Raw genomic sequence first — 27,168 nt, 5'->3', positions numbered from 1 at the left:
TCTGAGAGCAACTAGCAACACATCCAAAAGTAAACTTTGCAGAGTCTGGGGTACTAGTTACCTGCGCTGCCCTTCATTGGAACATAGTTTAAAGAGCTGGAAAAAACAACGGTTCGAAAAGGGCAAGTGGAAAGCTACAGCGCAAGTGTTCTAGGGCGCAGCCCGTTAAGGGATTATTAGCCTTTTTCAGAAAGTTTTAATTCCTGTCTCTCTTCCTCCTGACCCCTCGCACTCAACGTCCCAGCTGCAGACTTGCTCACAGCTTCTGCCAATAGTTCTCTATAAGCGTGAGAGAGAGAGCGCTGATAATTTCTTCTTCCCCCTCTGCAACCCACACCCCCACATCTCCCACACTTTGGGCAGTAACTGACCCTTTACTCAGTTCCTTCCTGTAGCACTGCACCTAGGATCAGAGATTGGCCACGTGGTGTATCCCAGGATGGATCTTGTTCTGGAGATTCACCCAGTTTCATGTCCGCTACATTCTACCAAAGAAAATGTAAACTAATTTAGCAATTTTCCATGGAGAGGGGTCAAGGTGGCTAAACCTCATTAAAGGCAAAACAATTCTTAACAAATTGTCTGTCGACTTCCGGTTGCGGCAGGGATGAGCTAGCTGCACGTTTCGGCAGCTCCAGCTCCGACGGAACTTCGGGCTCTTTTAAGAGCCCCAACGGGGACTTGGACGGCCGTAAAACCCGGTGCGAGGCGCGAGGGAAGGGAGTCCCCCCCGAACGACGGAGAGAAAAACCGGCGGCGGCGGCTGCAGCCCGAAGAATCTGCAGCTAGCAGGTCAGAGGGAGTGGAACAAAATGGCGGCGGAGAAACCACAGGTGACATGGGGGCCTGAGCAGGACGAGGTGGTGAGACGGTGCGTGGACCTGCTGAAGAAGGAGGTAATGACCCCGTTGTTACAGGCAATTGAGGGGCTTAAGGAGACTTTAAAGACCCAGGAGACTGAACTTCGCGTGGTGGAGCAGAAGGTATCAGGTATTGAGGACGAGGTCCTGGGCCTGGCGGTCAAGACTCAGACGCACGAGGCACTTCATAAAAAGTGTGCTGATAGGATTGAGGCCCTTGAAAATGGAGCGCGAAGGAAGAACCTTAGGATACTAGGTCTCCCGGAGGGTGTGGAAGGAGTGGACTGTGGAGCGTACGCAAGTAAGATGCTGAGCTCACTGATGGGTGCTGAGGCCCCTGCGGGCCCCATGGAGGTGGAGTGGGCAAATCGGATCCCGGCGAGAAGACCAAAAGCGGGAGAACCACCGAGGGCGATAATCGTGCGATTCTACCGCCTTAAGGACAGAGAAGAGGTCCTGAGATGGGCTAAAAAGGTGCGGAGTAGCAGATGGGAGAATGCGGTGGTAAGGATCTACCAGGATTGGAGTGCGGAGGTGGCGAGAAGGAGGGCGAGCTTCAACCGAGCCAAAGAGGTTTTGCACAAAAGGAAGGTGAAGTTTGGGATGCTGCAGCCGGCAAGACTATGGGTCACGCATCAGAAGAGACACTACTATTTCGAGACGGCGGAGGAAGCATGGTCCTTCATCAATGAAGAGAAACTGGACCGGAACTGAGGGACTGATGCTGCAGGGAACTGTTATTGTTGTTATTATTGTTTTTGTTAATGGGATGGTGAAAGTTAATCGAGAAGTAAACAGGGAAGGGGGGGGACACTGGGGAAATGTGGGCGCCGGTGAGGGGGGAGAGGCGGGACATAGTCAGAGAATGGGGAAGGAGAGGGGGAGGGGAAAGGGAGCTGCGCCATAAGAGGCAGATCAGGTAAAGAGATGTTCCCGCGCCAGAAAGAATAAGGCGGGAAAACAGGCGCAAGGCGGATGGGAGTTCCCTCACACCGGGGGGGCCGAGGAGCGAGCAGGAGTAGCCGGGGTCAGTTGAAGTCAGCTGACTTACGGAAGTGATATGGGGGGAGCAATCAAGCTAGATAGGGATCTAGCGGGGGGGGGGGGGGGGGCGGGGGGGGGGGGGGGGACAACTGGGTTGCTGCTGCGGAAACCCAAAAGGAAATGGCTAAAGAGAGGGTGGTCGGGGCGGAATGCGACGCTGGGGGAGCGAGCGGGAGCGCGGAGGCGGGATATGGGACTGGCCTAGAGAAGGTAATGGCTAGTCGACACGGGAGGGGGGCAGGTAGCCCCCCAGTGAGGCTGATCACGTGGAACGTGAGAGGCCTGAATGGACCGATAAAAAGGGCCCGAGCGCTCGCGCATTTGAAAGGACTAAGGGCAGACGTGGTTATGCTCCAAGAGACGCACCTAAAGGTGGCGGACCAAGTTAGGCTAAGGTAAGGATGGGTGGGACAGGTGTTCCACTCAGGACTGGACGCAAAGAACAGAGGGGTGGCCATTTTGGTGGGGAAACGGGTAGCATTTGAAGCAAAGAACATCGTAGCAGATAGTGGAGGTAGATATGTAATGGTGAGTGGTAGGCTGGAGGGAATGGAGGTCGTGTTGGTTAATGTGTATGCCCCAAATTGGGACGATGCGGGGTTCATGAGACGGATGCTGGGGCGTATTCCGGACCTGGAGGCAGGAAATTTGATTTTAGGAGGGGACTTCAATACGGTGCTGGACCCGGGGCTAGATAGATCCAGCTCAAGGACTGGAAGAAGGCCGGCAGCGGCCAAGGTACTTAAGTGGTTTATGGACCAAATGGGGGGAGTGGATCCATGGCGATTTCTTAGACCCAGGGCTAGGGAGTATTCCTTCTTCTCCCACGTCCATAAAGTGTACTCCCGGATAGATTTTTTGTTTTAGGAAGGTCGTTGATCTCTAGGGTGGAAGAAGCTGAATACTCAGCCATAGCGGTTTCGGATCATGCCCCACATTGGGTGGACCTGGAAGTAGGAGAGGACAGGGAGCAGAGAACACTCTGGCGATTAGATGTGGGACTGATGGCGGATGAGGGAGTGTGTGCAAGAGTGAGGGGGTGTATCGAGAGATACCTGGAGGTCAATGACGACGGCGAGGTCCCTGTGGGAGTGGTCTGGGAAGCACTAAAAGCGGTGGTCAGAGGAGAGCTGATTTCTATTGGGGCCCACAAAAGGAAAACAGAGGCCAAGGAAAGGGATAGATTACTGGGGGAGATATTAAGGATGGACAGGGAATTTGCAGAGACCCCGGAGGAGGAGCTGTACAGGGAGAGGAGACGACTCCAGACCGAGTTTGACCTTCTGACCACCAGAAAGGCGGAGGTACTGTGGAGGAAGGCACAGGGGAGGAGGTATGAATATGGGGAAAAGGCTAGTCGCCTGTTGGCGCACCAACTGCGAAAGAGGGCAGCAGCGAGGGAGATAGGAGGAATTAGGGATGAAAGGGGAGACACTGTGCGAAGGGCAGGAAAGATAAATGAGGTGTTTAAGACCTTTTATGAAGAACTGTATAGGTCTCAGCCCCCAGAGGGAGAGGAGGGGATGCGGCAGTTCCTGGACCAGTTGAGGTTCCCGAAAGTGGAGGAGCAGGCGGTGGCAGGCCTGGGGGCGCCGATTGAGGTGGATGAGGTTATTAAGGGACTGGGAAGCATGCAAGCAGGGAAGGCCCCGGGGCCGGACGGGTTCCCGGTGGAATTCTACAGAAAATATGTGGACTTGTTGGCCCCGTTGTTGGCGAGGACGTTCAATGAGGCCAGGGAAGGGGGGACACTACCCCCGACAATGTTGGAGGCGACGATATCGCTAATTTTGAAGAGGGACAAAGATCCGATGCAGTGTGGGTCCTATAGACCTATTTCACTATTGAACGTGGACGCCAAACTGCTAGCAAAGGTGCTGGCATCGAGGATAGAGGACTGTGTCCCAGGGGTGGTGCACGAAGACCAGACAGGGTTCATAAAAGGGAGACAATTGAATGTTAACGTGCGACGGCTATTAGGGGTGATAATGATGCCCCCAGTGGAGGGGGAGGCAGAGACAGTGGCGGCAATGGACGCAGAGAAGGCATTTGATAGGGTGGAGTGGGAGTATTTATGGGAAGTGTTAAGGAGGTTTGGGTTTGGGAACGGATTTATTCGTTGGGTTAGACTACTTTATGGGGCAAGCGTAGTTACAGGTCGACATAGATCGGAGTATTTCCGATTATATAGGGGAACAAGACAGGGATGCCCGCTGTCGCCATTGTTGTTTGCGCTGGCAATTGAACCTCTGGCCATGGCGCTGAGAGACTCCAGGAAATGGAGAGGGGTGACTAGAGGGGGAGAAGAACACCGAGTCTCGTTATACGCGGATGACCTATTGCTATACGTGTCGGACCCAGCGGGGGGGGATGATTGAGGTTATGCGAATCTTGAGGAGGTACGGGGAATTTTCGGGGTATAGGTTAAACATGGGGAAGAGTGAATTATATGTGATACATCCAGGGGACCAGAGTAGAGAGATAGAAGGCTTACCGCTAAGGAAAGTGGAAAGAAACTTCCGATACTTGGGGATTCAGATCGCTAGGAGCTGGGGAACCTTGCACAGACTTAATCTGACACGGCTGGTAGAACAAATGGAGGAGGACTTTAAGAGGTGGGACATGCAGCCTTTATCGCTGGCGGGCAGGGTGCAAGCAATTAAGATGATGGTCCTCCCGAGGTTCTTATTTGTATTTCAATGTCTCCCTATTTTAATCACCAGGACCTTTCTTAATAAAATAGACAGGAGCATCACGAGCTTCGTGTGGGCAGGGAAAGTCCCGAGAGTAAGGAGGGGGTTCCTTCAGCGCAGTAGGGACAGAGGAGGACTGGCACTACCGAACTTGGGAGATTATTATTGGGCCGCCAATGTGGCAATGATACGTAGATGGATGATGGAGGGTGAGGGAGCGGCGTGGAAAAGGCTGGAGAGAAGGTCCTGTAAAGGGACGAGTCTAGAGGCGCTGGTGACGGCGCCGCTACCGTTCTCACCGAAAAAGTACACCACGAACCCGGTGGTGGCGGCAACACTGAACATATGGGGACAGTGGAGGCGACAGAGAGGGGTGCGGGGAGCCCTGGTGAGGTCCCCTATCAGGAACATCCATAGGTTCGCCCCAGGAAGAATGGATGGAGGATTTCAAAGCTGGTACCAGTTGGGAATTAGGAAGGTGGGAGATTTATTCATAGATGGGACTTTTGCGAGCTTGGGAGCACTGGAGGAAAAGTATAAGTTACCCCGGGTGAATTTCTTGAGATATATGCAGGTGAGGGCGTTTACTAGACAACAGGTGAGGGAATTTCCACGGCTCCCGACACAGGGGATACAGGACAGGGTGCTTTCAGGGGTGTGGGTCGGAGAGGGCAAGGTGTCAGAGATTTATAGTGAGATGAGGGAAGAGGGGGAGGAGTCGGTGGGCGAACTAAAAGGAAAGTGGGAAGAAGAATTAGGGGAGGAGATAGAGGAGGGTATGTGGGCTGATGCCCTAAGCAGGGTAAATTCCTCTTCCTCATGCGCCAGGCTTAGCCTGATTCAATTTAAGGTGCTACATAGAGCACACATAACGGGGGCAAGATTGAGCAGGTTCTTTGGAGTGGAGGACAAATGTGGGAGGTGTGGCGGGAGCCCGGCAAACCACGCACATATGTTTTGGGCGTGCCCGGCACTGGAAGGGTATTGGAAGGGAGTGACGGGAGTGATTTCACAGGTGGTGAAGGCCCGGGTCAAACCAGGCTGGGGGTTAGCTCTATTTGGAGTTGCGGAAGAGCCGGGAGTGCAGGAGGCGAAAGAGGCCAATGTCGTGGCCTTTGCGTCCCTCGTAGCCCGGCGCAGGATCCTACTCATGTGGAAGGAGGCAAAACCCCCTGGACTGGAGGCCTGGGTAAACGATATGGCGGGGTTTATTAAACTGGAGCAGATAAAGTTTGCCCTGAGAGGATCGGCTCAAGGGTTCACCAGGCGGTGGCAGCCATTTCTCGACTACCTAGGGGAACGCTAGAGGGAAGACGGATGACCAGCAGCAGCAACCCAGGGGGGAGGGGGGGGGAGGGGGGGAGGAGGCTCAGTTGAGTATAGGTCAATAGAGTGCGAGGTTTTGTTACTTGTATATTATTATTATTATTGTTAAAAAATTTCTGTTTTGTTACTGTTATCGTTTCGCTTGTTTTGTAAGCGGGAAAAATGTTGCTCAGGGAAAAAAATTTCAATAAAATATATTTTTTAAAAAACCAAATTGTCTGTCCAAAATATTTGGATTTTCTTCTAAATAAATACGTAACGCCTCCAGTCATTATTTTAATCTTAAGGCATTGACTGCATGAAGAAATGATATTCTAGAAATGGTGTTCCTTTTTAATTCTAGTTTCAAAGTAATTTAGAATCTTTTTTATCATTTGAGGGAAATGCATCTAACTGTTTCTAACACTTGGTATCCCAAACCATCTTGTGAAGATGTGGCTGCCCCGTCTCGGGAGTAGCCCCGAGGTTTAAATATTTAGTTAATTCCAAACATTCCCTGTGACTAATTAACACAGGAACTAGAAGAGATAACCTTTCTGACTTTTTTTCCTCTCCAAGTGTTTTTGATGCTGTCTTTTCCTGAGCCAGAAATATCCAAAAGCACTTATCAGATCTCAAGAGTTGTAAACACTTCTGCGTTACTCTTGAAATTGTGGTGAATGTATTATGCCAATAATCCACCAATGTATTTGTACCTGTGCTGTTGCCCTTGTATCTGTATCTGTGCTATGCTGTTGCCCTTGTGGGCTCCTCCTATGGGCCATTGTATGGCATTATCCATAGGGAAACATGTTGGGGCATGTATGGGCTCCGCCCATGGCTCCTCCCCTTGAAGGGAGGTATAAAGAGCAGTCGACCTGTAGGCGGTTCTCAGTATTGGATCAGTCGCAGGCAGGCACTGTTCTAAGTTGATTAAAGCCACGGTTTACTTCTACTCCCGTCTCGAGTGAATTGATGGTCGCATCAGAAATATCTTACACAATGCCTTGTTAGCAATGTGACCCAAACTCCTCAAACCAGGTTGTAAAGAGTACGCTATTTCAGACCGGAGATTGAGTGTTTGTGAGTGTGAGTCTTTGATCTTTGTATTCTTCTAGTTTCTTCTCCTCAGGAAACTCGTGTTGAGTTTTTCAGACTAAGCGAGCAAGAGGGTGACACATGATTGCTCCCAAGTCTCTACCTCTGCTGCCTGGAACCTTATTGTTAGGGGGTTTACATGTGAATGGATGAAAGTTAGGTTTCAGGATTGTGGGGATAGGTTGGAGGAGTGGGCCTAAGTAGGGTGTTCTTTCGGACAGTCGGTGCAGACCCGATGGGCCGAATGGCCTCCATCTGCGCCGTAGGGGTTCTATGCAAATCGGCCCCTTGTCGAGAACTGTGTTGTGCCTGGTTGTAAAAAGAAAAATGAGAATCCTGTTCTTCAGTATTTGTAGACATAACTCATCAGAGTGTTCCATTATATCTTTGTGAGTAAACTTGTTGGGGATTACTCAACTTGGAATATAGGTCGAATCTCGGCCCTGGGTCACTGTCCATGTGGAGTTTGCACATTCTCTACGTGTCTGCGTGGGTTTCACCCCCACAACCCAAAGATGTGCAGGGTAGGTGGATTGGCCACGCTAAATTGCCCCTTAATTGGGAAAAAAAACAATTGGGTACTCGAAATTTATTTTTAAAAAACTTGGAACAGGGGGACAGGAGCGGGTCATTAAGCCTGTGCTGCTGTGCAATTGGATTATGGCTGATCTGTATCTCAACCCCATTTACCCACCTTGGTTCCCTAACCATTACTGCCCTTTACATCACGACCATTAACAAAACACTTGATTTGATCCGTCACAAAGTTCACTCCTGACTTGTACAAGATTTGCGATGTTTGAAAGGTTAGCCTGTTGATTCAATTTCAGTGGGCCAAATCCTTGCAGCTGAAGTAATAATCTTTGCTTTTTAAATGCTGATCGGGACAGTTTCAGTTTTGCTGTATGTCCACTTAGGAATTGAGAGTTCTTTCTCGGAATTCATGCTCTATCCCAAGGCAACAGATCCAGGAAAATAAATGTAATCTCTCCTTGATATAATTTTGTAACGAAAGCCTATGGAACAAGCCGTGTGATGTTGTTTTGAAAGGGTGGTTTCAGTGCAAGGATGCTGGTTACGAAGAATGTGCATTGCACGGATTGTGTACCAACATCAAACTATTCTGGCCAACTGTTATCTCTCAACCAACATCGCTAAAGAAAATTACCACATAGCTGTTTGTTGGAGCTTGCTGTGCACACGTTGGCTGCCACACTCCCTACGTTACAATAGTCAATACACTTCAAAGGCGATTCATTAAAGTGCTTGTAGTTGGCCTGAGTATGTAAAAGGTATTGTGTCCATGGAAATCCTTTCTACAGTTCAAAAATATAATGAAACATTTGATGAGTTAAAAATACCAAAAAGCAGAATTCTCATTTTTTAAAAACAGCCACAACACCATTCGCAGCAAGGGAGGGAGGGTGAGCAGACAGACCAACTTGCGTCGGTCGCCGTTAAAGCCTAATGACGGAGCTCTGAGCAGCAGAGGTGGGCACTGGGGAGCGATTGTGGGCCAACCTGCTTGTTCTCTTCATAGAATCCTGACACTGCAGAAAGAGGCCATTTGACCCATCGAAAGAGCACCCGCCCCAGGCCCATACCCCGGCCCTATCCCCGTAACCCCACCTAGCCTGCACATCCCTGGACACTAAATGGCAATTTAGCATGGCCAATCCACCTAACCAGCGCATCTTTGGACTGTGGGAGGAAACTGGAGCACCCGGGGAGAATGTGCAGACTCCGCACAGACAGTGACTCGAGGTCCGAAGAACTCAACGACAGATTACTGAGGAGAGGAAAATAGAAAAAGGACTTGAGAATTTCTCAGATGGGTGGATTTACCTGCGGAGCTGTTGATGATGTTGACGTGTTTTTTGCTTGTTCCACCATTGCGCCTGACAAGGTGCGAGAGTATTCTCTGCGTCTAGTGCCACTATTTCTTGAATTTACAGATGTCTTTAGGTGGTTGGCTTTAAGAGGGAGAAAGAAATTCTGCCAAGTGGGATTAACACCCACCAATAAACTGCAACAACATTTTTGTGCAAATTCAAATTAGAACACTTCTGAATCGGGTTCAGCCGGGGTGAAAATAGCAGGTCAGAAATGATTAAACAGAGAATGGAGCCACAGGTGGTGCTTTGTAAGTAACTGAAGTGATGCCAACTGCGTGCCGGTGCTGGGAAATTAAGGCAGCTGCAACTGAAGTGGCTTATTTATCATAAACCACTAATCTTGACATTTGTTTCTATTTAGACAGTGCAATGATTCTTGAATTTCTTTATACTTTTGTAGCCACTTCCATGTCCCAGCAAGTTATTAATTATAATGAACTCAAAATAATTCATTCGCAATCCTGAACCCACCCACGCAGACTCACATTGTGGCATTGCTCTTGCCTTTTTCTGCCCCAGTGGTTTTCTAGAGCAATGGTGAATCGAAGTCGAGATTCTGACCTTTCTTTTCAAACCCTTTTCAGACTTTTTCTTCTCCTTAGGCTAAGACCACCAAAGCGCTCTGACTCCCCTTAGTACCTTGTTCTCCCATCGGTGTTGGATGTATTACCTCTACATTCCCGTACTCTGGAATTTCCCGCACACTCTCTTTGCCTCACCCTCCCCCTTTGCAAAGTTGCCCCACGTCTGACCCAGCCCCCTCTTGCTTTCCCGTCTCCACTCTGTTTTGGCACCTCGTTACCTCGGCAATACAAAGTCCGATGAAGCGTCTTTGGCTGAGGGCACCTGCAATATTCCAAGCTATTTTTGGGGGGTTCATTGATTTATCCCTCGCACCCTTTCCTGAAAGAGAAAGGCGTTTGACAGCCACTCTCAGTCCAAGAACCCTGATCGAGAATCGCTGTGTTGGTGGGGAATCTTGTGCACAAGCCCACATCCTGCCACAACAAATAGCATTTCAAAACATCTCTCAGGGTCAACTTTCCGCATTGCTATTTTGCCCACCTACCTGATGGTAATTTCCCCTGACTTCCCCTTATTTATGATCAAGGGTCTGTTTCTTTCCCCTGTGAAATTAATGGGGATGTTTTACCATGCACTGTGTCAATCCAGGTTTGGTGCTGGTCACAGCCCTGGAGGGTATAAATAGGTTTTAAATGTTGGCCCACGGTGGAATAGCACTTTTTGTTTTTTTTATCTCGGAGACTTGGGTGTGAATTAAATCAAGATTGAAAAGGACTAGCTGCCTCTGTCTGGCTATAAAGTTCCTGGGGGGATTAAGTCTGGACTCAACTGGTGTAGATGTGGTAGCATCAAACCTTGGCAGCAAAATCTTGGGACCAAAATAGAAATCTCGCTCGGAGGACCAAAAGGGAAATAGGCATTTGGATGTAACTTGTGAGGACTGAGGTAAACTCTGGTACTCTGAAATATAGCTGTAATCTGCACACCTGGAATGCTGGCACTGGGCGTGCACTGTATTCAACTGAGAAAATGAAACTCTTTCTGCTCATGTTCCAGGGCACATTGACCCAGAACTGGAAGTAAACATTTCAGAAACCATTTTGAACGTTACAATAGTGATTGTGAGGATGTGGTAATGTCACTGGGCTAGTAGTCCAGTAGGCCCAGCCAAATGCTCTGGGGACATGGGTTCACACCCCAACACGGCAGCTAGTGGAATTTAAATTCAGTTAGTAAATCGGGAATGTAACTAGTATCATCGATTGTTGTAAAAGCCCATCTGGTTCACTTGTGTCCCTTTGGGGGAGGAAATCTGCCGTCCTTGCCTGGTCTGGCCCACATGTGACTCCAGACCCACAGCAACGTGGTTCACCTGAGGAAGGAGCAGCGCTCCGAAAGCTAGTGATTTGAAACATACCTGCTGGACTTTAACCTGGTGTTGTAAGACATCTTACTATTCTCCTTCGCAGAATAGTTTTGTGGACGCCGCTATTTCATGCAGAAGTCCCATCGCTCGCCCTGACGGCAACACGCCTTCTTGTTGAGCTCCCGTAAACATTGCTGCTTTCTCAACCGCTGTGGCAACTCAGAACTCCGATCTCCCCATGGCTTTCCTGTGCTCTCACTATTATTTCTCACCGCCTTTTGCTTCACCGAGTCTTTCAACATTGTGCTTTTGTCGGCTGCCTGTTGCGTACAAATCAAGTATGTGGGCTTTCCGTTCAAACCAACAAGGAAATGGACAATTCTCCGTTTCTTTACAAAAGTACAGCTCTCCTCATGTACCTTTTCTCTTTTTGGATGAAGACATTACGGCCACTTTGAAGAACCTGTAAAATGGATGGCTCAATATCTGATTTACAAATGGGATTAACAGCAACACAGTGAAACATCCCAAGATGCTTCAAACAAATTATTATCAACCCAAATTTGAAACCGAGCCGAGTTAAAAGTTTGGTCAAAGGGATGTGCAGGGTAGGTGCATTGGCCACACTAAATTGCCCCTTAATTGGAAAAAAGATTGGGTACTCTGAATTTAAAAAAACATTTTTTTTAAATTCGGTCAAAGAGGTGGATGTGAAGAAGCATCTTGAAAAACAAGAGGAAAGATTTGCATTTATATAGCGCCATTCATGACCAGAGAATGCCCAGTATTTCTCAGCCAGTGAAGTGTGGCCACCGTTGTGTCGTAGGAAATGCAGCCGCCAATTTGCAAGACCCCACATCCAAACACGAATGACCTGGATCACCTGTTTCCGACGACGTTGATTGAGGAATGGACGTCGACCAGGGCACCAGAGAAGAGGAGAGGTACAGAGGTTCAGGAGAGAATTGCAGAGCTTGGGGCTTTGGCTGGCAAAGGCACGGCTAGCACTCTGGTGGAAAAGCAAAAGTTGGGAATGCTCAATAGAGGCAAGAATCAGAGGAGTGCACGTACCCAGGGGAGGTTGTAGGGCTGGAGGAGATGAATGTGGCGAGGGGTGGGGAAGGGGGAGAGGGGGGGGCAGATAGGGAAAGCAAAGCCATGAAAGGGTTTGAAGGCAAGAATGAGAACTTTTAAAACCAGAGTGTTGCTGGGATTGGAGCCAGTTTAGATCAGCCAGCTCAGGGTAATGGGTGAAGGGCATTTGGTGAAAGTTAGTGTGGGGGCAACAGAGATTGGAGGAGCCCAGATCTTTATAGAGAGCCTAGGCGGAAGAACCTTGTAACAGGATTAATTATTGAGAGTGATCATATGTTCATTGAAAGGAGGCAGCTGAAAATGAATAATAGAGCGTGTGAGGTTGGATAGATACTCTGGAGTTTCACTTCATTTTCTCTGTGTGGTTTTGAGTCTGTGAAACTAATAAATGCTATTATTGCCACTGCCCAAACTTGCAAGAGACATGTGCCCACCTGTGACGTAACCTTACAGCTGAAAGCTAAGTAGAGCTCTTTTCCTAACAGCACTGGAGATGTATCTACTCCAGATGGACTGTAGCGGTTCAAGAAGGGCCAGGAATTTACAGCTCTTCCTGGCCGGTGGGACATTGCGGTCCTGCCAACGTAAATGGCGATTTAACTGGTCCACCACATCCGCCGGGGCCATAAGATCCTGGCCGAAGGCAATTAGGAACAAGGAAACAAATGCTAGGCCGTGCCACATCCCAAGAATGAAGTTCTAGAAATATTATACCCCCGCTGATTAAACAACAGCTTATATTCTCATCATGCACTTAATGTAATGAAACATTACCAAGCGTTATAAAACAGGATATCACACCGAGCTACATAAGGCAATATTGGGTCAAATGACGTAAGGTTTGGAAGGTTTTTGCGAAGTGTCTAAAATGAGGAAAGCCGGACGGAGAGGCGGGAGAGGTTTAGGGAAGGAACTCGCGAGCTTATGGTCCAGGCAACTGAAGGCATGGCCCCAATGTTGAAGCGATTAAAATTGGAAATGCACAAAGGACCTGAATTAGACGAACGCTGGAGGGGATAACAGCAATTGTGAGGGTTACGTTTATGGAGGGTCTTTAAAATTGAGGTCTGTGAATGCCCCGAGTATGTCCATCTTTGTTTCAATATCACTCCTGTGTTTAACTACGTGTCTGATTTGGGCCATTTCACTAGTTTTTAAAAAAGATTTAGAGTACCCAATTCTTTTTTTTTCCAATTAAGGGGCAATTTAGCGTGGCCAATCCACCTACCTTTGGGTTGTGGGGGTGAAACCCACACAGACACAGGAGAATATGCAAACTCCACACGGACAGTGACCTGGATCCTTGGCGCCGTGAGGTAGCAGTGCTGACCTCTGTGTCGCCGTGCCATTTCACTAGTTAAAGGTGCTATGTAAATGCAAATTGTTTCTTTAAATCAAGATGTGTGGTTTACCATCAAGTTAAAATAATCCCCATCTCCTTAAACCATTTGGTTTGAAGTATGCCAGCTCTTAGCAAGAAGTTTAGATCATCGCAACAAAATATTTTTTTAAAAGAGATTTGCATTTGCAGCAAACGGCCAATATCTTCATTGCTCTTTATTAAGGCCATATTGTGAGTTCTGTGAAGTGTTTTTTTGGAAGTGTTTCCTCTTGGAATGGGGTTCTACCACAAGTCCCGAAAGACGTGCTTGTTAGGTGAATTGGACATTCTGAATTCTCCCTCAGTGTACCCGAACAGGCGCCGGAATGTGGCGACTAGGGGCTTTTCACAGTAACTTCATTGCAGTGTTAATGTAAGCCTACTTGTGACACTAATAAAGATTATTATTATTACAAATAGATTGATTGAAAGGTGGCTCCTGTATCTCCGAATAAAGAGTAGTTACCATTCTGGAGCCTTCCCAAAGTCACCTTGCACTGTTCCCATCATTGTTTCACGCCTGTATTGTGGGCTACCAGCTGTAAAGGGTTAGAGACCGAGCTTTGATAATGGGGCAACATTATGATGTAGATCTTACAGCCCCAATATTAAAGCTTGGCCGTTAAACCATGAGACGGACCTCAGACTGAATAACAGTAAATTGTGACCTGGGCTCACTGCTGAAAAGGTGATGATTGATTGATTGATTGATTTATTGTCACATGTACCGAAGTACGGTGAAAAGTATTTTTCTGCGGCCGAGGGAACGTACACAATACGTACATAGTAGACAAAAAGAATAATCGACAAAGTACATCGACAAATAGTGTTTGGTTACAGTGCGGAACAAGGGCCAAACAAAGCAAATACACGAGCAAGAGCAGCATAGGGCGTCGTGTTCTTACAGGGAACAGATCAGTCCGAGGGGGAGTCGTAGAGGAGTCTAGTAGCTGTGGGGAAGAAGCTGTTCCTACGAGTGGATGTGCGGGTCTTCAGACTTCTGTATCCCAGCAGAATCAATGATAACGTTCAAGGGGGATAAATACTTAGGGGGAGAATTGCAGGACGGTGTGAAAAGGGGAGAGGGAGTGAGACTAATTGGAAAGCTCTGTCAAGGGGCCAATACGTACACGACGAGCTGAATGGCCTCATTCTGCGTTGTACTATTCTTTGAGGACATTGTGTCAGCTTGTCCCATCTGGTTTGAACACACACCACTGTCTGCATCCGAGTCGCTGGGTTAAATTCAAGGAACTCCCTCCCTAACAGCACAGCGGGAGTACCATCACCACATGGATCAAGAAGGCGGCTTTGCACCACTTTCTCAGGGGAAGTGAGACACGGCCAGTAAATGCTAAACCTTCCCACAGACACCCACATTCAAAGAATGAAGTTTGAAAAAAAGCTAGAGATATTATACAATTTGCATAATATTGATTTTGGTGATGTTCCTTCAGCCCCACAGCTTCTGCGTTGGGAGAATTTTGCAATTTATTAAGAATGAATTTCAGTCTGTGAGTTAGAACATCACTGAGCACGAACCTGTGATGGTCTTTAATTGTCCATTTTAAAAGTTGCACATTTTTAGTGGTTTCGTGCAGGCTGCTTTAGTTTTTGATGTTGGCTTGGCAATGAGTACCACACGCTTTTAATTTGTGTTGCAAAATGCAACAAACAACTCTGGCAGTGAAAAAGGGCACAGAAGTAAGCAGTAAATGATAGCCCTGTTTTACGCTCGCTCCCCACTTGGCTGTAAAACATGCTGCTGATACTCAATGGTCCAGGTTTTAATACCCCCCCCCCCCCCCCCGCCACACACAATATCCTATAGGTCTTTAGAGTCTATTGTTGCCACCTTTAAATCGCAATCTCAAAATCCCACGTCTTTTCGTGCTAAATAAGTCCTCGAACCACCCACGTGTAACTTATTTTTTTTATTGGTGGGTGAAAGGGAAATTGGCCACTGCTGTCGGGAAGCACATTTCCAGGTTGTAGTCTGTGCCACCTGTTGAACATTAATGTCACATTGCAGAACTCAAACGCCAAACTCTGTCCTTAACTTTCTTGGCTGGCAGCCATCGCCAAACAGTTCCTCTTTCATAAACACCCTGATTGAGTTTACGCTTGCTAAAGATGATTGAGAGCTGCATTGGAGATTGGGGCACCGACCCATCGTGACACCTATGGCAGGATTGCTATCATTTCCATGCTCTGGGGAATTGAGTGGGGCAGTAGCACTAACCTGGACTGCTCTTTCAAAAGCGCCAATGCAGGCACGATGGGCTCTCCCTGTGCTGTAAGATTCTCAAATCGGTGGCAACCATTCAACAATCACGGACCTTGCTTCCTCCAAAACGCCTCAATCTAGTCACATCTATATAAAAGGACAGGGCATACATGCTCTGTCTCTTTCCACAGGCAACACTTAGAGAGTAGGACAGGGGCAGATCAGAAGCATCACACCCACCACGTGGCTTAGAGCAGACTGGTTAGTTAGACTGAGTTACTGTAGCAAGATTAGCAGGAGAGTCGAACTCACAGAGAACTGTGCTCATGGTTCAATAAATCACATTGAACTTACTTCAAAGTCTGGAGTATCTTTTGGTCAAGTTGCAGCCTGTGTTATCCCAGAGTACATAACACAACAACTGTCAGACTCTTAAACCGTGACCTACTGCCCCCTCCCCCATCAACATTCTCTTGTTATTGTCACTGCATCTATTTTTCTTAACCAGGCATCCGCTTGGCTCAGTTCTGAACACTCATGCTTGAATTAAAAGGGAGTTTTTTCACAGCTGCACTATGAACACAATCATAGATTGACACAACACAGAAGGTGGCCTTTCAGCCCATTGCACCTTGTGGAAGAGCTAGCCAATGGGTTCCGTTCCCCTGTCTTTTTTCCCCATTTCCTTGCAAATTCTTCTCCTTCAAGTTCTGAAAGTTTTTTAATGAATTTGCTCCCTCCGCCCTTCCAAACAAGATCCGATATGTCCAATGAAGATCGAATCCCGGCCATAAACATTGAAGTTAAGAATGCGGAAGCCTTCCTCTTTTTAAAAAAAAATATATTTTATTAAAGTTTTTCGATCAAACAAAAATTTCCCATTTTACAACTTTGTAATAATATATACATTGATCGTTTTTTAAATAAATAATATGCTAACTAACGGCAACTGCCAACAACAAAATAAGAAACAACAGAAATAGTAACTAAAATAGTAACTTCTTAACATCTAATATAAATAACTAATATATAAACACACACATAAAACCCCTGAGGACCCAAATGAGCCCTCCCCCCCCTCCCCCCTGGGTTGCTGCTGCTACCTTTCCTATTTTCCCTTATCGCTCTGCGAGATAGTCGAGGAACGGTTGCCACCGCCTGGTGAACCCTTGAGCCGAACCTCTTAGTGCGTACTTTATCCGCTCCAATTTTATGAACCCTGCCATGTCGTTTATCCAGGCCTCCACGCCCGGGGGTTTAGCTTCTTGGAAGCCTTCCTCTTGACCACAACTCTGCAACACTCTCCAGCAATATGGAACCTTCCATCCCGTTACTTTCCTCTCAATGGTCTAGCACCGCCAAGAGCATGATTGTGAGCTGCTTTACTCGCAAGACTTCACCACCAATGGATCTTTATTGTGGAGGAGGAATCTGGGCTCACCCGCCTTCCTTTCTCTCTGATTTAGAAACATACAAAATAGGAGCAGGAGGAGGCCATTCGGCCCTTCGAGCCTGTTCCGCCATTCATTCTGATCATGGCTGGTCATCCAACTCAATAGCCTGATCCCGCCTCCCCCCCCCCCCCCCCCCATATCCTTTGACCCCCTTCGCCCCAAGTGCTATATCTAACTCCTTCTTGAAAACATACAGGGGGCGATTCTCCGAGCCCCGCGGCGGGCCGGAGAATCGCCGCAACCGCGCCACGACGCGTGGTTGGCGTGGCGCTGGCCGCTGGAATCGGAAGGGCTGCCGATTCTCCGGCCTGGATGGGCCGAGTGGCCGCACGGACACGACAGAGTCCTGCGGGCGCCGTTCACCTCTGGTCTCTGCGGGAACGGTCGGGGGGGGGCGGCCTGTGGGGTGGAGGGTGGGGGGGGGGGGGCTCCAGCCCTGGGGTGGGGGGAGGGCCTCCGATGGGGTCCGGCCCGCGATCGGGGCCCACCAATCGGCGGGCCAGCCTCCCCCCCCCCCCCCCCCCCCCCCCCCCCCCGGGCCTATTTTCTGGCGCAGAGGGAAGAATTACCTGGTAGGAGTAATCTATAGGTCCTCAAATAGTGGTCCTGCAGTGGGGCACAATATAAACCAGGAAATGCTGGGGCTTGTAAGAAAGTTACATGGATGATTCTAATATGCGCATAGACTGGATTAGTCAAATTGACAAGGGTCGTTTAGAGTGAAAGTTCATTGAATGTATTAAAGATTGTTTCTTGCAACAATATGTTGTGGAACCAACACGGGAGCAGGGTGCCCTGCATTTGGTATTGTGTAATGAGGAGGGATTAATTGATGACCTCACGGTTAAGGGTCCCCGAGGGAATAGTGACCATAGTAAGATCAAATTCAAAATTTAGTTTGGGGCGAGAAAGTGGTGTCCCACACTAACGTGGGTAGAGGGGTCAATTACTAGGGGGCATAGGTTTAAGGTGCGAGGGGCAAGGTTTAGAGTAGATGTACGAGGCAAGTATTTTTACACAGAGGGTAGTGGGTGCCTGGAACTCGCTGTAGGAGGAGGTGGTGGAAGCAGGGACGATAGTGACATTTAAGGGGCATCTTGACAAATACATGAATAGGATGGGAATAGAGGGATACGGACCCAGGAAGTGTAGAAGATTTTAGCCTAGACGAGCAGCGTGGTCGGCACGGGCTTGGAGGGCCAAAAGGCTTGTTCCTGTGCTGTACTTTTCTTTGTTCTTTTGTAATTAAACAAAGGTAATTACATAGGAATGAGGACAGATTTGACCCATATAGACTGGGCAGGAAGGCCTAAAGGTCGGGCAGCTGATGAGTAGTAGCTGTTGATTAAGGAGATTCTCAATTCCTCACAACTAAAATATATCCCAGTGAGGAAGAGATTTAAGTGAGAGGGGTTAAAAAACATCCATGGCTAAGCAAGGAGGTTAAGGACACTATAAGGACAAAAACTAAGGTATGCCATGTTGCAAAGGCCAGTGGTAAGAAGGAAGATTGGGAAACTTTCAAACATAAAAAAAGGGTTACTAAAAAAGTAATAAAAAGAGCTAAAATAAATTACGAAAGAAAACTAGTGCAAAATATCAAAAAGGATAGCAAAGCTTCTATAAGTATATAAAAGGGAAGAGAGTTGCTAAAGTGAACGTTGGTCCCTTGGAAGATTAAACTAGAGAGTTAATAGTGGGGAACACAGAAATGGTGGAGATGCTAAATCAATATTTTGCCTCAGTTTTCACAGTGGTGAACACAGGTACCATCCCAATAGGAACGGGTAATTCGGAGGTAATAGAAAGGGTGGAGCTTAGAACAATCAGCATCAATAGGGAAACAGTACCCAACAAACTCTTGGGATTGAGGGCAGACAAGTCCCCAGGGCCTGATGGCCTACATCCTAGAGTGTTGAAAATTAAAAAAACTGAAAATCACTTATTGTCACAAGTAGGCTTCAAATGAAATGAATGAAATGAAAATCGCTTATTGTCACAAGTAGGCTTCCAATGAAGTTACTGTGAAAAGCCCCTAGTCGCCACATTCCGGCGCCTGTTCAGGGAGGCTGGTATGGGAATTGAACCGTGCTGCTGGCCTGCCTTCAAAGCCAGTGATTTAGCCCTGTGCTAAACCAGGGTGTTAAAGGAAGTGACAGCAGAGATAGTGGTTATAATGTTCCAAAATTCCCTGGACATGGGAGAGGTTCCAATGGATTGGAAAAATGCTAACGTGACGCCCTTATTCAAAAAGGGAGGGAACAGAATGTAGGAAATTATGGACCAGTTAGTTTAACATTTGTTGTTGGGAAATTATTAGAATCCATTAGGGGCAGCACGGTAGCACAAGTGATTAGCACTGTGGCTTCACCGCGCCAGGGTCCCAGGTTCGATTCCCTGCTGGGTCACTGTCTGTGCGGAGTCTGCACGTTCTCCCCGTGCCTGCGTGGGTTTCCTTCGGGTGCTCCGGTTTCCTCCCACAGTCCAAAGACATGCAGGTTAGGTGAATTGGCCATGATAAATTGCCCTTAGTGACCAAAAAAGATGAGGAGGGGTTATTGGGTTACGGGGATGGGGTGGAAGTGAGGGCTTAAGTGGGCTGGTGCAGACTCGATGGGCCAAATGGCCTCCTTCTGCACTGTATGTTCTATGTTCTAGGTTTATTATTAAGGAAGTACTATAAGGACATTAGTGAATACTTAATCCAGCAGAGTCAACATGGTTTTATGAAGGGTAAACCATGTTTGACTAATTTGCTCGAGGTTTTTCGAAGATGCAACAAGAAAGTGGATAATGGGGATGCTGTAGATATAGTATATCTGGACTTCCAGAAGGCGTTTGATAAGGTGCCACACAGAAGGTTAATATGCAAGGTTAGATCACATGGAGTTAAGGATAATTTATTAGCTTGGATAGAAGACTGGCTGACGGACAGAAGACAGAGAGTTCAGATAGATGGGTCTTTTTCTGGATGGCAAGATGGAACTGGGGATGCCACAGGGTTCAGTCCTTGGGCCCCAACTGTTTACAATCAATAGTAATGACTTGGATAAAGGGATAGAAGGAATGGATCTGTGGAATTCGCTACCCCAGAGTGTGATGGTTGCTGGGACAGTGAGTAAGTTTAAGAAGGAAATAGACAGATTTTAAGTTGGTAATGGGTTGAAGTGTTACAGAAAACGGGCAGGACGGTGGAGTTGAGGCCAGGATAAGATCAGACCTTTTTAAAAATAAATTTAGAGTATCCAATTAATTTTTTCCAATTAAGGCGCAGTTTAGTGCGGCCAATCCACCTACTTTGCACATCTTTGGGTTGTGGGAGCGAAACCCACACAAACACGGGGAGAATGTGCAAACTCCACACGGACAGTGACCCAGAGCCGGGATCGAACCTGGGACCTCGGCGCCGTGAGACTGCAGTGCTACCACTGCGCCACCATGCTGCCCTGATCAGACCTGATCGTATTGAATTGTGGAGCAGACTCGGGAGGCTAAATTGCCGACTCCTGCTCCTAGTTCTTATGTTCTAAGAACGAACTATTCTGTCTAATTCCACCTTCCAGCTTTGGCCTGTCACCCTGTAGGTAACAGCACCTCCAGCACAAATCTGGTGTGTCTTGATTAATAAGAGGATTTCATGATTGATAAGGTTATCAGGGGTTATGGGGGGAAGGCAGGAGAATGGAGATAAGAAACATGTCAACCATGATTGAATGGTGGAGAAGACTTGATGGGCCGAATGGCCTAATTCGGCTCCTATATCTTATGGTCTCATGAATCATGAAACCAGGAAAGCTCGAACACATTAACTAAAGCAGAACTCAGTGGAAATGCACTGTGGATCAGTGGATGGATGAATGTTTTGGGGATCGCTGCCTATTATCAGAACCTGATCCTTGCCTGTTCTGTGGAGGATCCAACTTCACAATTTTAACGAAGTAACAAATGTCCTTTCAGCTGTGTCTGAAGGGCCGGAGGTCTCTCATCCAGATCGCGGGAAACAAGAATGGGTATTGAGGTATGGATAACGTGCTTTGGTGGGAACTTCACTTATTTCTACCCACGGAGAATTTCAAAGGGAGTTATCACAGAGTGCACAGTGTCTTTTTCTTTCAATTTCGCTTGATAATAAGTGGATAAAAGCTGCGTGGAGACAAATTCTGTTCTTGCCATGAAGCAACTTTGACATCCCCATTTAAACGGCGAGAAAGAGGATGTTGCGTATCCTGCTACGTTTTTGGACCCTGGCACTTTCAGGGCACTTTACGCGAATGGCAGTGCTGGTTTCAGTATAAAACTGGTTGTGCTGAGGTGGATTTAACTGTGCTAATAAATGTGGAGCGAGGCCAGAAGGCGGCAGGTCGCTTTGTCCAGCAGATGTAGATTTTCGTACCATGCTCCATCGTTTCCCAGAAATGTCGCCAAAGAATGGATACCTTGTAGTGAAGGTGTTATTAACACAGGCTGCTTCCTCCACAATACTCGAATCGAAAATGAAGCTGTGAGGAAGGGTTGGTTGGGGTGTGGGGTGTGGGGATAGGGGGGGAGGACAGGGGGGGCGGAGGTGAGGGGAGGAGGGGAGGGTGTCGCTGTTGTTTTTATCTCTCAAGTGCCGAGTGTGTAGTTTCTGTTCTGCAGTTGGATTTCCTGTTATTGTGTTTGTGTGTGCAGGGACTAATTAAACAGTTGATGCTATTGGTTTCTAATCATCCTCCCTCGCTGTTCCGCCCTGACCATATGGCCAACAAGTCTCAGTTGTGTTCACAGTGCACGGACAACTTGCATTTACGTAGCGCCTTTCACGTAGCAAAATGTCACGGGGGCGTGATCAATAACAATGTCATCACCTTCATGTCAATTGGATCCTAAGCCAGATGGTGAAGTGTAAGACGTGATGCAAATCCAGCCTTTCAAATGCCTGCCTCCCGCCTACCGCTCGAAGTATCCCAGCAGACTCTCTTTATATGTGCTCTAAGTACTTAATCAAACAACCCCCTTCGCTTGTGTATTTTAACAATTTAATTATCAAACCGTCAGCACAGTCGGAGATACAGAACATGTGATCAAAAGCATGGTCGGAAAGGTAGGTTTTGAGGAGAATCTTAAAGAAAGGAGAGGCACAAAGGGTTATTGGGGAGAATTACAGAGATTCGCACCCCCCCTCCCACTCTCCCCCTCCCGCTGCGCTCCCTCTCTCTCTCCATCCCACCCCCTCTATCCCCTGCCCCCACTCTCTCCCCCCTGCCCCCCTTTCTCTCTTCCCCCACCCCGCCCTCGCTCTCCCTCAACCCCCTTCCCCCTTGCTCTCTCCCCCCGCTCCATTCTCTCTCTCTCCCCCCACCCCCGCTCTCTTTCCCCGCCCCCGCTCTCTCTCTTACTCCCATCCCACTCTCTCTTGCCCCCTGCCCCACTCTCTCTCTCTCTCTCTCCGCCCCCACTCTCTCTCTTCCCGCCCCCACCCTCTCTCCACGCTCTCCCTGCCCCCTCTCCCCACCTCCGCTTTCTCTCTCCCCACCCCCGCTCTCTCCCCCCGCCCAACTCCACTCTCACTCTCTCCCCCTGCCCCGCTCTCTCTCTCCTTCTCTCCCCCGGCCCCTGCTCTCTCGCTCTAACCCCCCCACTCCCCAGTTGCTCAATCTCTACATCTTTCTCCCTCTCTCTCTACTAATTTCAGAGTCAGCTTGATAATGATTTGCGATTCCCATTACACCAGCTCAGTGTTGGTGCAAAGTCAGGTGGGATGAATTTAGGGTGTGGATGAACTATTACCATCTCTGCACTAAGCTCCTAATGGGGTCCAGTTGGAGCTAAAATACAGTTTTTGAAACTGCAGTGAAACATGATGCACATTGAGGCAGCTTTGGCGTGTTCTCAGCTGCTCTGGACTAAAATATTCTGCAAATTGTTTTCCTCGTTTTGTTGGGTTTAGCACTTTGCAGAGCATGTCAACTTGTTGCATGTTAACTTGCTGCCTGTTAACTTGCTGCCTGCTGTGTCTGAGTTGATCCAATGGCAGCAAACTGATTATAGCGGCTGTCGTGCATATTGTTGAATTAGAGAGCATACTGGTAGTGCCCCTGCCAGTGCTACGTGGGCACCTTGGCAGTGACAGGCTGGCACCAAGGTGGCATTGCCTGGGTGCCCGGGTGGCACCAGCAGTGACAAGGTACCACCCTACCCACATTGCATGCACCTTGGGGCCTCCAATCCCCTCGGAGAGCCCAACAAGTGGCGATCTGCCTGGTCCCCGTTTTGTGGAGACCAGTACTGAACAGGACTCGCCCGAGGTCTCTGAAGCAAAAGGGACTGATCCCACGCCTCGGGTAACTCAGGAATCTCCACATTAAAGTGAGATTCACTCTAATATGCAGATTTGCTTAAAAGAGACCCCGCCCACAATGGGCGCCAAAGCAATGCCTTGAGAGATTGGGTTAGATCATGCGAGGTGTTGTGAGCTGGGTAGATCTGGGGAGCAGGGTATCCCGGCTTCTATCAGCCACGCTGCACTGCGGTGAGCTGGCTTTCGGGCGCAGCGTGGCCATTGGATATTGCCCGTTGTAATAAATGTACTTGGTGCGGTAGGGGTTAAACGCCGGGGATAGTGTGTGTCTGACTGCAGCAGTATTTTTCAAAATCCAAAATTTTCAAAATATGCAAGATAGGTGGGCTTTATGGAGCCTGAGGTGCAATTAACGCATTGTAAAAGCTTGGGCTAATAGATTTTTTGTTTATATTAAGAGGGTTCACTGTGGAGCAGTTACTTAGAAACATTGGCCGGGATCCTCCGGCCACGCCCGCCCAGTGACCGAAGAATCCCGCTCGAGGTCAATGGGCTTTTCCATTGTCCGCGTCTCGCCCGTGACCATCTTGCGGTGGGCACGGCGGATGAATCCAACCCATTGTGTTTGGTTAGTAAGATGATGTAACTAATGGGTGGAGCTAGAGTGCCAGACATTGTAGCAGAGAGCAGAGATTGTTCAGTTTTCCTGGAAGTCAGACCATGCAGACAGTTTCTGAAGATTTCCACGAGAGATCCTGCATTGTTCTGACAGCATTCGGGTCTGTCTCTTTTTTTAAACATGTATTTTATTACAAACATGTGTAAAAGACAGCAACGTACACAACAACCCACTCCACAACCTCACACTCCGCAGTTTGTACAATTTCACCCCTTTTTACCCCCTCCCCTCCCCCACCTCCCCATCCCCCCACGATGGACAGTTCCTCAAACATTGTCACGGAGAACCCTCACCGTGTCTCGAAGCCCTCCTCCGACCCCCCCAACTCAAATTTGATCTTTCCCAACCGGACAAAGTTGTACAGGCCCCCCAACCAGGCCGCCATCCCCGGTGGTGTGTCCGACCTCCAATTTAACAGGATCCTTCGCCGGGCAGTCAGAGAGGCCAAGGCCACAACATCAGCCCCCTTCCCCTCCAGCAACTCCAGCTCCTCTGAAACCCCAAAGGTCGCCACCATTGGGTCCGGCCTGACCTCCACCCCTACAATTTTTGACAACGTCCCAAACACCGCTTTCCAGTACCTCTCCAGCTTCTTGCAACCCCAGAACATGTGCACACGGTTCGCCCTCGCCCGCATTTCTCGCACTCATAGGCCACCCTCTGGAAGAACCCACTCATCCTTGCCTGAGTCTTATGTACCCTGTGAACCACCTTGAACTTAACCAAGCTCACTCTCGCGTAGGAGGAAGTTGAATTTACCCTGCGCATCACCTCACACCACAGACTCCAGTCTATTTCCCCCCCCAACTCCTCCTCCCACTTGCTCATAAACCTCACCACTTGCGAGACCCCCAACCTATCCCCAATCCTACCCTCTCCTGACTCGTCCGGCAGGCGTCCTCTTCATAAACAGCAACAGGAAATTATGGAGGAATTCTGAAGAAGTGCGACACCACCCAGGACAAAGCGGCCTCCTCGAGTTCTCCCCCTTCCACAATCCCTCCAACTGCGGCAGCCGGGTGTACCATTTGCACTGCAGCAACTCGCCAAGGCCCCTTAAGACCATAAGACATAGAAGCAGAATTAGGCCACTTGGCCCATCGCGTCTGCTCCGTCATTCAATCATGGCTGATATTTTTCTCATCCCCATTCTCCTGCCTTCTCCCCATAACCCCTGACCCCCTTATTAATCAAGAACTTATCTATCTCTGTCTTAAAGACACTCAGTGATTTGGCCTCCACAGCCTTCTGCAATGAAGAGTTCCACAGATTCACCAGCTTCTGGCTGAAGAAATTCCCCCTCATCTCTGTTTTAAAGGATCGTCCCTTTAATCTGAGATGGTGTCCTCTGGTTCTAGTTTATCATGCACGTGGAAACATCCTCTCCACGTCCACTCTATCCAGGCCTTGCAGTGTCCTGTACGTTTCAATAAGATCCCCCTCACCCTTTTAAACTCCAATGAGGACAGATCCAGAGTCCTCAACCGTTCCTCATACGACAAGCTGTTCATTCCAGGGATCGGCACCTTCCAAACCCATGACTGCTACCATCTAGAAGGACAAGGGCAGCAGAGACATGGGGAACCCCATCTCCCGGAATTTTCCCTCCAAGTCATTCACATGGAAATATATCGCCGTTCCTTCACTGTCGCTGGGGCAACATCCTGGAATGCCCTCCCTAACAGCACAGTGGTTGCGCCTACACCACATGTACTGCAGCGGTTCAAGAAGGCAGCTCACCACCACCTCCTCAAGGGGCAATTAGGGATGCGAAACAAATGCTAGTGTAGCCAGCGGCGTCCACATCCCGTAAATATATTTTTATAAAAAGTACACATCAAGTCTTTCAGCCTCTTTCAAGAGAAAAGATCGGTTAATATTTCTGGAAAGAATATTCTGTTTGCATGTGAAATTTGAAATAGTTTTTCTCACTACACACTGACTGTCTGGATTTATACTTTTCCGTTTTGGATTTGATATTCAGCTTTTTCCCCTCCTTTTATTTAATGTTAATTGGAATTTTAGTTGTAAGGCTAACAAATTCTAAAGTTCTCTTATGAACAAGAAGCAAGTTGGTCAAATTACAATATTTACATTTCCAATCTAACTGGAGCAGGTCCAAGTGAATTGTTGTGAATTAGCCCAACAAAGACGTCCGATTTATCTCGGAATGGGGTTTAGCGCTTTGTGATAATATTTCATGTTTTAGATATCACGATGTTGACCAGGTTTTGTTTTGTTTCAAATCTTAAATAGAGACTGAGAAAATGGCAGAACAAGTGTGAAGCTGTTGAGTAGACAGTCGAGTGGACAGCGATGGAACCGGGGAATTCTATACGTCGTGTTTACTTCTGATGCAATAAGGTTTGTGCCTGTTTCTGTTAGTAGAGCAGTTCATATAAGCCCCCCCCCCCCAACCATGCTTCCCATTCAGCCCATCTCTCAAAAAGCACTCTGGCTAGGCCCACTCCCCCTCCCTCTCCCCGTAACCCTACGCATTGATCACGGCCAATCCACCTAACCTGCACATCTTTGGACTGCGGGAGGAAACCGGAGCGGAGGAAACCCACGCACACACGGGGGAAGAAAGTGCCAACTCCACAGAGTCATCCGAGGCTGGAATCGAACCTGGGTCCCTGGTGCGGTGAGGGAGCAGTGCGAACCACTGTACCACCGTGATCTGCCGGTTCCACTGATGTCTGCCATGTTTTGAGTGGCTCGTCCGTCACGCCAACAGGGAACCTGCCCCCGGTGGGTGCAATCAGCGAGACCAGAATGTTCTGCCCTGTGAGTTTGGTCCGATATCAAAACGGTAGGATGTTCAATATTGGATATATGACAAACGCCTGGAATGCTGCACTGTGGATTACTGTCTGATAGCTGTTGTAGGATTATATGTCATTTCTCAAGATGTAGTGAAACTTCCCCTTTTGGTCGCTTGTTTCCATCTCTCTACCACTGGGGTAGACTCTTAAGGCCGCAAATTCCCTCTCTCAACTTCTCTCTTTGGTTAGGGCGGCTCTTAAAACCTACATCTTTGACCAAAAACATTTGGTTCCTTTAATTGATGCAAACAATTCTTACTGCAGCTCGCAGCATAATTCTGGACATTTCAGGCGAAATCTAAGGATGGTCGTACATTTTTATTTTTAAGAAACCGTCATTTATATGTTGAATAATAGGAATTGCATTCGGTTAAATTAGTAATTGCAGTGAATAAATAACCTGTCAATTGTCACACAGTCTGCTCAATAGTTTCTGCTCAA

At 48.1% G+C, this 27,168-nt stretch overlaps 1 protein-coding gene across 2 annotated transcripts in view; it reads left to right on the top strand.

Annotated features, from left to right (window-relative positions):
- The window catches only part of pik3cd (phosphatidylinositol-4,5-bisphosphate 3-kinase, catalytic subunit delta), a 238,423-nt gene that overhangs the window by 32,446 nt on the left and 178,809 nt on the right, over nt 1-27,168 (top strand). For both annotated transcript variants that reach the window (XM_072477912.1, XM_072477913.1), the window contains one exon: nt 26,159-26,266. The gene's annotated coding sequence lies outside the window, so the exon portion shown is untranslated. The remainder of the gene's footprint in view (nt 1-26,158; nt 26,267-27,168) is intronic.

The sequence above is a fragment of the Scyliorhinus torazame genome, chromosome 16, assembly GCF_047496885.1.
Source record: "Scyliorhinus torazame isolate Kashiwa2021f chromosome 16, sScyTor2.1, whole genome shotgun sequence".
NCBI lineage: Eukaryota > Metazoa > Chordata > Chondrichthyes > Carcharhiniformes > Scyliorhinidae > Scyliorhinus > Scyliorhinus torazame.
The sequence above is the reverse complement of the archived record's forward strand: the minus strand, read 5'-3'. Positions and strand labels throughout refer to the sequence as shown.